The sequence below is a fragment of the Bubalus kerabau genome, chromosome 11 (assembly GCF_029407905.1).
Source record: "Bubalus kerabau isolate K-KA32 ecotype Philippines breed swamp buffalo chromosome 11, PCC_UOA_SB_1v2, whole genome shotgun sequence".
Classification (NCBI taxonomy): Eukaryota; Metazoa; Chordata; class Mammalia; order Artiodactyla; family Bovidae; genus Bubalus; species Bubalus kerabau.
In genome coordinates, this window is record NC_073634.1 from 96,730,407 (window position 1) to 96,741,266 (window position 10,860).

The following is a 10,860-nucleotide window of genomic DNA, read 5'->3' on the forward strand; positions in this document are numbered from 1 at the left end:
GGCAATGGCACCCCACTCCAGTACTCTTGCCTGGAAAATCCCATGGACGGAGGAGCCTGGTAGGCTGAAGTCCATGGGGTCACTAAGAGTCAGACACGACTGAGCGACTTCACTTTGACTTTTCACTTTCATGCATTGGAGAAGGAAATGGCAACCCACTCCAGTGTTCTTGCCTGGAGAATCCCAGGGATGGCGGAGCCTGGCGGGCTGTCGTCTATGGGGTCTCACAGAGTCGGACATGACTGAAGCAACTTAGCAGCAGACATTAGGGAAATTGAATCAATAGCCAAAAACTTTTCCTGAAAGAAAAATTCAGGCCCAGATATTTGTAATAGTTTTATAAACAATTCAAGGAAAAAATAATGCCTGATTTGCTAAATTCTTTCAGATAACAGAAAATAAGGGAATAATTCCCTTTTGGAGATACCCTGATACCTAAAGTTAATGAGAACACTGCAAAAAAGTACAATAACGAGCTAATCTCATTCATGAAGTAAATATACCAATTCAAAGCAAATTATTAGTAAGCAAATAATTAAACAATGCAGAGAAACTGTGAGATTATCATTATCAAGGAGTTTTCCCAGGAATACATAGTTGATTTAACATTCAAAAATCAATCAAAGTCACTCTTTTATAAAACAAAGAACAAAAATCATATGAGGCAAGAATATCATCTCAATAGATGCAAGGAAAATAATTTTGTATAACTCAACATATGTTGATTAAAATGTGCTGTTAAAATAGACATAGAAACAAATTTCCTAATCTGAAAAATGAGTTATTTTTCAAATGACAACATATGTAATATGTTACATTTCTATAAACTATATAACTATAAAATATGTAATATGTAATAATAATTATACATTTAATTCCTTCTTATAAATGAGCAACAAGACAAAACACCAGCTCTCACCACAACTATCTCATGTTGCACATGATGTCACATCCAGTGCAGTAGGATAAAAAAATAAATAAAAGATATAAATTCTCTAAGAAAAGAAACAAAAGTGCCTTTTACTCACATGTGACTGTTTCATATTATTACAATTCAAACGTGTCTATATAGGAACCATTCAAATTATTAGTTAGGTGTTTTGAAGCAAAAACAAACTAAAAATAGAACCTCCACTCTCACTTCACAACATACACAGATAAATTCTACAGTAACTAAAGCACTAATTGTGAAAAGCAAAATTATAAAGGTTTTAGAAGAAAATGCTGAAATATACCTTCCTGAACAAAGGGAAGAACGGACTTCATACACCAGACACAAGTGAAGCATTAAGATGAAAGGAAAGTATTAATGAATTCATTAAAATTTAAAATATTTACTTAGCATACAAGATTGTAACAAGAGTAGAAGGACACACCATAAAGACAGAGGAAATATTTGTACACATATAATGCACAAGGGACTGGTATCTAGAATACTTAAATAGTTCTATAAATAAATTAGAATAAAACAGACAAATAAGTGGGAAAATGAACAAAAGTGTACGCAAGCACTTTCAAAATTAGAAATAAAAATGCTAATAAGTATTTTAAAAGTACCCAACCTCATTATTTTTTTAAATTGATGCCTGTGCTGGTTCTTTGTTGCTTCATGGGCTTTTCTTTAGTTGTGGTGAGCGGGGGCTATTCTCTAGTTGCGGTACACAGGCTTCTTATTGAGGGGGCTTCTCTTCTTGTGGAGCACAGGCTCTAAGGTTCTCAGACTTCAATAGGTGCAGCAATGGGCTCAACAGTCGTGGTTCCCGGGCTCTAGAGCACAGGCTCAGTGGTTGTGGCACACGGGCTTAGTTGCTCCACAGCATGTGGGATCTTCCTTGACCAGGAATCGAACCTATGTCTCTGGCATTGGCAAGAGGATTCTTTACCCCTGAGCCACCAGGGAAGGCCCCTAACCTCATTATTAATCACTGAAATATAAAATCAAACCATCTGGAGATGCCCCACAGTACATAAACACCAAATGACTAAAATGGAAAAGGCCAACACCACCAAGTGTTACCAAGAATGAGGTGCCACCACAATCTCACCTATTGCCTGATGGAAGTGCAACTCTGTACAATCTGTTTGGAAGTCAACTTGCTATTGTATACTAAAATTGAAGATGTAGATATCCTAAAATCATGATTTTCCACTCCTAGGTATGTATGAAAGAAATGCATGCATGCAGCAAGAAACATACAGGAATGGTCATCGCAGTATTTTTCCAAATAACAGGAAACAACTTTCCTTTCAAGAATAGCTTGCGATTCATTTCTTATATGATATTATACATGTTTCAATGAATCGCCAGTCCAGGTTCGATGCAGGATACAGGATGCCTGGGGCTGGTGCACTGGGATGACCCAGAGGGATGGATGGTACAGGGAGGGAGGTGGGAGGGTGTACACCACGTGTACACCCGTGGTGGATTCATGTTGATGTATGGCAAAACCAATACAATATTGTAAAGTAATTAGCCTCTAATTAAAATAAATAAATTTAATAAAAAAAATAATAGCTTGCATGATGAATGTGTGGTACCATCATATAATGTAGCAATGGAAGTGAAGGAACAGCTAGTACCTAAAGCTGTCCAGATGATCTCACAAAAGGAAACAACTGAACAAAAGAGCCAGAAAAGAGAATACATAATACATGAGGGCATTTATATAAAATTCTAAACTAGGCAAAACTAAAATAAAACATTAGAAAGTCAGTAGGTATCATTTTACTTTGAGAAGGGAAGAGAAATGATGAACAGGATACACAAAAGAAGTTTCCACCATGCTGGCAACATTCTACTTCTGAATTTGAGAAGTGATAAGCAGGTGACTGGGTTCTAATAATGTCTTAGGTAGTATGCGGAGAAAAATAAGACAGACAGAGAAAGACAAATACTATAGGATATCACTTACACGTGGAATCTAAAAATTACAACAAACTACTGAATAATACAAAAATGAAGTAGCATCACAGATACAGAGGACAAACTAGTGGTTACCAGCGGGGAGGGGAGAGATGGGGAGTATAGAGGAGGGGGAATGGGAGGCAGGCGAAAAGTACTGGGTGTAAGATGGGCTCAAGGGTGTACTGAACAACTCTGAGAATATAACCAGTATTTTATAATAACTGTAAATGGAAAGAAACCTTTAAAATTGTATTAAAATTTTTTTAATTAAAGATCAAAATAATTTTTTCAAAAAAAAAGCCTATCTTGGAGCAACCACCATCAATCGATTAATAAAGGATTGACTCATGTACTATTTAAGCTAAGTGAGTGAGTGAGTGAAGTCGCTCAGTTGTGTCGGACTCTTTGCGACCCGTGGACTGTAGCCCACCAGAGGTCCTCCGTCAGACTACTGGAGTGGGTTGCCATTTCCTTCTCCAGGGGATCTTCCCGACCCAGGGATCGAACCCAGGTCTCCCACATTGCAGGCAGATGCTTTAACCTCTGTGCCACCAGGGAAGCTAAGTGATGAGCAAATAGACATTAATTTTATTAACATTCTTAAGAGAACATGCATGTTTTATACATTCTTTTATATGGAAGATACATTTAAATGAAAACAAATAAATATACACAGATACTGATTTCTGTTTAGAAATAAATGATTTTAGGCACCCTGGGCCCAGTAGAAAATCTAGGTATTATTCATATCTTTGCTCTTTGAGATCATTAAATAAGGATGTTTCTTCTACATGACTTTAAAAGCAAAGATGATGACCCCTAATCTCTTTCTGCCTTTATTTTTTCTTATTTTCTGGGACATACTGTATTACATCCATGGGGATATGGCTCTAATTAGAAATTGTGGACTCCAGGACAGAGAAGCACAAGTTCGGGCTTAAGGTAGAAGGATGGATCCATGCTATACTTCACCCAAGGGAGAAACCAAGGGTGCTGCCATGGAGCACAGCCTGGGCCATCTGAATGGAATTATCACTGATACTGCTGGGACACTGGGGGCCACCATCCAGAGGGGACAGCTCGCAGGATGGACAGCTGCCCCATCATATCTTTAACTAGGAGGTCTGGGATTAGATCCCAGGAGACGCTGCCTGTGAAAAGGCAGCTGCTCCTCCTGGCTCCTGTGCCTGAGAATCACTAATGACCTGAGTCTTCAGTCTGTGCTGTTCCTACTCAGAAGGAAGGGCTCTGTGTCTCCAGCCATATCTTCTTGGGGAGAACTGGGTAGCAAACCCAACCTCCTTCATGAAATGGTCACAGATGGAGGCTGGACAGCACCTCCAGGTGAGAACAGAGGCTTAGGGATCAGGGAAGGGAAGAGAGTCTACTGAAGGCCACCTGTGTGCACATATGTTCACAAACACACACAAACTCATATTCACGCATATACTCACACAACACTTAAAGCCTTTCTTGTTTTCTCTTTGCCACTTTTTTCTACATCACTATCTGCCGATCATTTTCTGGATCTTTGATGACCATGAGGGGCACCCAGTTCTGGGGTTCATCACATCCCTGAAGGTGCAGACTGAAGGCATTGTGAAGAATGGATCTCAGAGCATCCTTCCCCCAGCCCCATCAGTGACCAGCACCTGTGCAACAACAGAGCATAATTCACGCTGGTCAAGCAGAACAGCTGGCTCCTGGAATCACTCTCAGCCCCTGCACCAAATCAGTACCAGTAATTTACTCTCTACTTCCTTTTACATTTATCAAAATCAGTTGGGTGCTTCTTTCCATTAAAATAATGCAAACTAAATTATTTAAGATAAAAATTGTTTATTCCCTTTCTGGGTGCTGTATACTCAGTCACTTAGTCATGTCTTACTCTTTGAGGCCCCGTGGACTATAGCCCACCATGCTCCTCTGTCCATGGAAATCTCCAGGCAAGAATACTGGAGTGGGTAGCCATTTCCTTCTCCAGGGGATCTTCCCGACCCAGAGATTGAATCCATGTCTTTTGTGTCTCCTGCAATGGCAGGCGAAATTAATAATTAAAGAGCTCTTATGATTAAGTCATTTGATCCAGTTTCCATGTGGTTTTCAGATGCCACAACAAAAGCTTTGCCATTGACAGTTCCGAGTAGAATTAGAGGAGGTGCTGCTGTGCGGATGGTACTGGTGATGATGATGACTTTTTATTGACATTTCACTACCTACAACCCCAAGATGCAGGCAGTGACCTGGACTCAACAACAATTATGCAGCCTATTTCATTAAAAATAGCAAAAATAATAACAGATCATATTCACTGAGCACTTACTATGTGTCAGTTTGATCTAAATATTATATACTTTTTGTCAAATGTAATTCTTGTTATCACACTCTATGGGCTTCCCAGGTGTCACGGTGGTAAAGAATCTACCTGCCAATGCAGGAGATGCAAGAGACTCAGGTTCAATCCCTTGGTTGTGAGAAGAAAATGGCAACCCAATTAGTATTCTTTCCTGCAAAATTCTATGGATAGAGGAGCTTGGTGGGCCACAGTCCTTGGGGTCCACAGAATCAGACATAACTGACTGACTAAGCCTATACACTGCCACTCTATGCAGTAAACTCTACCATTATTCCATTTAAGCCAATGAGGACACTGAAGCTGAAAAAGCTGATGACTTTCTCAAGATTGCATCAAGATTAGAGTGGGAAAACTCTGTCAGACTCCAGAGGTATATATTTATTTATTACCCTAAACAAACATGACATGGACACCTGCTGCCACCGACTGACCTAGCATTCTTCCTCCACACCATCGTGGTTCATTCCAATATCACATCCTGACTGCACATCATGAATCCTGAAGAAACTGCAACCTATACAATTCGGATTCTTCAATCATCCTATCAGGTAGGTTATTATCTACATCTGACAGAAGCATGGCAAAGCTCAATGGGCATGAAAATTTCACAAAGATTAAAAGGCATGTGAGGAGCAGAGCAGGACAGCATATCCTCTAGTGTTTTTGCACCACACCCTGGTGCTAACAATGACAGTAACATCACTGCCCTTAGGAGCATCCTGCCCTCCACATACGCTATCTCAGATATAACTTCAGTGAGTCTGTGAAGTAGTTGCACGTGGTACAAAACAGGAGACAGAGATTCAGTGTAATTAACCAAAGGCAGACTGATCACAGGGAACAGAGAAAACATTCCTATCCCACATCCAGATGTCAAAGCTCAGATGTTAAAACATAAGATGTTGATGAGCAGGTTGATGATGAGAAGCAGTTCAATCACTCAGTCATGTCCGACTCTTTATGACACCATGGACTGCAGCACGCCAGGCTTCCCAGTCCATCACCAACTCCCAGAACTTGCTCAACTCATGTCCGTTGAGTCGGTGATGCCAACCAACCATCTCATCCTCTGTTGTCCCCTTCTCCTCCTGCCTTCAATCTTTCCCAGCATCAGGGTCTTTTCATATGAGTCAGGTCTTCGCATCAGGTGGCCAAAGTATTGGAGTTTCAGCTTCAGCATCAGTCCTTCCAATGAATATTTAGGACTGATTTCCTTTAGGATGGACTGGTTGGGTCTCCTTGTAGTTCAAGGCACTCTCAAGAGCCTTCTTCAGCACCACAGTTCAAATGTATCAATTGTTTGGTGCTTAACTTGCTTCCCTGGTGGCTCAGATGGTAAAGCCTCTGCCTGCAATGTGGGAGACCTAGGTTCAATCCCTGGGTCGGGAAGATCCCCAAGAGAAGGAAATGGCAACCCACTCCAGTACTCTTGCCTGGAAAATTCCATGGACTGAAGAGCCTGGTAGGCTGTAGTCCATGGGGTCACAAAGAGTCAGACACGACTGAGCGACTCACTTTCACTTTCACTTTCAACTTTCTTTATGGTCCAACTCTCACATCCATACATGACTACTGGAAAAATCATAGCTTTGACTAGATGGACCCTCGTCAGCAAAGTAATGTATCTGATTTTTAATATGCTGTCCAGGCTGCTCTAAGCTTTTCTTCCAAGGAGCAAGCATCTTTTAATTTCGTTGCTGCAATCACCATCTGCAGTGATTTTGGAGCCCAAAAAATTGAAGTCTCTCACTATTTCCACTGTTTCCCCATCTATTTGCCATGAAGTGATGGGACCAGATGCCATGATCTTAGTTTTCTGAATGTTGAGTTTTAAGCCAACTTTTTCACTCTCCTCTTTCACTTTCATCAAGAGGCTCTTTAGTTCTTCTTTGCTTTCTGCCATAAGGGTAGTATCATCTGCATATCTGAGGTTATTGATATTTCTCCCAGCAATCTTGGTCCCAGCTTGTGCTTCATCCAGGCCAGCATTTCACATGATGTACTCTGCATATAAATAGGTAGGGTGATAATATACAGCCTTGACATACTCCTTTCCCAATTTAGAGCAAGTCTGTTTATCCATGTCTTGTTCTAACTGTTGCTTCTTGACCTGCATACAGATTTCTCAGGAGGCAGGTCAGGTGGTCTGGTATTCCCATCTCTTTCAGATTTTTCCACAGTTTGTTGTAATCCACTCAGTCAAAGGCTTTGGCGTAATAAATAAAGCAGAAGTAGATGTCTTTTCTGGAACTCTCTTGCTTTTTCAACGATCCAAAGGATGTTAGCAATTTGATCTCTGGTTCCTCTGCCTTTTCTAAATCCAGCTTGAACATCTGGAAGTTCTTGGTTCATGTACTACTGAAGCCTGGCTTGGAGAATTTTGAGCATTACTTTCCTAGCGTGTGAGATGAGTGCAATTGTGCAGTAGTTTGAACATTCTTTGGCATTGCCTTTCTTTGGGATTTGGAATGAAAACAGACCTTTTCCAGTCCTGTGGCCTCTGTTGAGTTTTCCAAATTTGCTGGCATATTGAGTGCAGCACTTTCACAGCATCACCTTTCAGGATTTGAAATAGCTGAGCTGGAATTTCATCACTTCCACTAGTTTCATTTGTAGTGATCCTTCCTAAGGCCCACTTGACTTTGCATTCCAGGATGTCTGGCTCTAGGTGAGTGATCACACCATTATGGTTATCTGGGTCATGAAGATCTTTTTCGTATAGTTCTATGTATTCTTGCCACTTCTTAATATCTTCTGCTTCTGTTAGGTCCATACCATTTCTCTCTTTTATTGTGCCCATCTTTGCATGAAATTTTCCCTTGGTATCACTATTTCTTGAAGAGATCTTTAGTCTTTCCCATTCTATTGTTCTCCTCTATCTCTTCGCATTGATCACTAAAGAGGGCTTTTTAATCTCTCCTTGCTATTCTTTGGAACTCTGCATTCAAATGGATATATATCTTTCCTTTTTTCATTTGCCTTTCACTTCTCTTATTTTCTCAGCTATTTGTAAGCCCTCCTCAGACAACCATTTTGCCTTTTTGTATTTCTTTTTCCTGGGGATGGTCTTGATCACTGCCTCCTGTACGGTATCACGAACTTCCATCCATAGTTCTTCAGGCACTGTGTCTTTCAGACCTTTCAGACCTTTGAATCTATTTGTCACTTCCACTGTATAATGGTAAGGGATTTTATTTCAATCATACCTGAATGGTCTGGTGGTTTTCCCTACTTTCTTCAATTTAAGTCTGAATTTCGCAATAAGGAGTTCATTATCTGAGCCACAGTCAGCTCCCAGTCTTGTTTTTGCTGACTGTATAGAGCATCTCCATCTTTGGCTTCAAAGAATATAATCAATCTGATTTCAATGTTGACCACCTGGTGACGTCTGTGTGTAGACTCTTCTCTCGTGTTGTTGAAAGAGGGTGTTTGCTATGACCAGTGCGTTCTCTTGGCAAAACTCGGTTAGCCTTTGCCCTGAGTCATTTTGTACTCCAAGGCCACATTTGCCTGTTACTCCAGGTTATCTCTTGACTTCCTACTTTTGCATTCCAGTCCCCTATAATGAAAAGGACATCTTTTTGGGGTGTTGAGAATGATGTGCCCTTAATGAAGAGGTGCTTTTCAGTTCACAGAGTTCTCATAATGACACCAACTCACTGATAGGTCTTTACAGGAAAGGGGGCCATAGTACTCCCAGCCCAGAGACCCCTATGTCTCATCTGGCTCCTCTCTGAAGAAATTAACCCTCCTTCCATCTCCCTCAATATGTGCTCAACACTCAGACACATACACATCAAGGTCCTCGTTTAGCCCACTAGTATGCATGAACCCAAAATGAGCTCCACAATAAGACAGTGAAATTTAAATGGTTGTTCTTCAGTTTTCAAGGAATTATTTTGAAAAGATTCTTCCTGATGAATCCCAGTTCAGTTTCATTCAGACCACCCATAGGGAAAACTTGCCACATTACAGGAGTAAAGAACCCAGACTACATCTCTACCCTGATGCCCCTTCATCAGATTCCACAGTCCTCTTATTTGTACATATTTGCAAACCACCATTTATACCTACTAGTGAATGCCAATGAGTTCCTCAAGAAATAGAGAAAAATGCATCAAAGTTCATGGACTCTGTAACACTTAGAGCCTATCTTTGTTTAAATAAGATACTGTTATGATTTCTCTGCTTTTGAGGAAATTAGAAACCAAACCAGCATCTCTGACTTCCTGTTACTGGGCTTCTCGCAACACACAGAGCAACAGCCTCTCCTGTTCGGGCTCTTCCTGGCCGTGTACCTGGTCACCGTGCTGGGGAACCTGCTCATCACCCTGGCCATCAGCTCTGACCACCCACCTCCACAACCCCATGTACTTCTTCCTGGCCAACCTGTCCTTCACCGACACCTGCTTCTCCTGCACCATCACCCCCAAGGTGCTGCTCAACATCCACACACAGCACTACACCATCTCCCACATTCGGTGCTTCGTGCAGATGTTCTTCTTCATGGAATTGACTCTGCTGGATGACTTCCTGCTGGCTGTGATGGCCTATGACCGCTACATGGCCATCTGCCTTCCTCTCCACTACACCACCATCATGGGGCCCCAGAACTGCCTGCTGCTGGTCGCTGCATCCTGGCTCAGCTCCCACCTCCTGGCCTTCTCCCTCTGTCTCCTTATGTCTCAGTTCTCCTTCTGCACCTCCCATGCCATCCCACACTACTTCTGTGATCTTCTCCCACTCCTCAAACTTCCCTGCTCAGACACACATCTTTCAGGTCACCATGTTAACTGAAGCCATTCTCTCAGGTCTGATTCCTCTCACCTGTGTCTTAGTGTCATCTGCCCACATCATCCTCACCATCCTCAGGATCCCATCTCCTGGAGGGAAGCACAAAGTCTTCTCTACCTGAGGCTCTCATCTAACAGTAATCACTCTCTACTATAGGATACTCTTTCTGGTGTATTTTCAGCCCTCATCCTCCTACTCAGCAGACACTGGGATGGCAGCATCTGTGGTGTACACAATGGTCACCCCCATGCTGAACCCCCTTATCTACAGCCTGAGGAACAGACAGATAAATGAGGCTTTGTGCAGATTCTTCTGTTGGGGAAAATGTTCTACTCAGTAAAAGGTCCTGTCCCAGATTAAAAGCGCAGACTAATCACCTGCTTCATAGACGTCTTCACTGTGTCTTTGAAAAACTCAGATTCAAAGCAGGTTGTGTTCAGCATCGCAAATGGGTTTAAAGATGGAGAATGCCTAACCTGGGTGGACTGGAATACAATCACCTGGCCAAGGACAGAGATAAAGCCTGGGAATGAGGTGACCAGCAGTCCCTGCCACGTGACTTGATTACTGGACATAGGTGCCAAGCAGATTCAAACCAGAGAGTGGGAATCATCAAAGAAGAAATCAGACAGCATACAGGTTCTTGGAGGAAGCCCAAGTGTCAACTCGGTCTATAGCTAACCTGTCCATTCAACTACAAGATGCTGACAATATCTGGAAGGGTTAAGTGTCTGAGTTTCAGGGACCATTTTCAAGTCCATCTTTGAAAACATTTCACTTATAGGGATTCAGCTACACAGGGAGA

At 41.8% G+C, this 10,860-nt stretch overlaps 1 pseudogene; it reads left to right on the plus strand.

The window, feature by feature from the left end:
- The first annotated feature begins 5,752 nt into the window (after positions 1-5,752).
- On the plus strand, positions 5,753-10,395 carry LOC129623868 (olfactory receptor-like protein OLF4; annotated as a pseudogene).
- Positions 10,396-10,860: the final 465 nt, after the last annotated feature.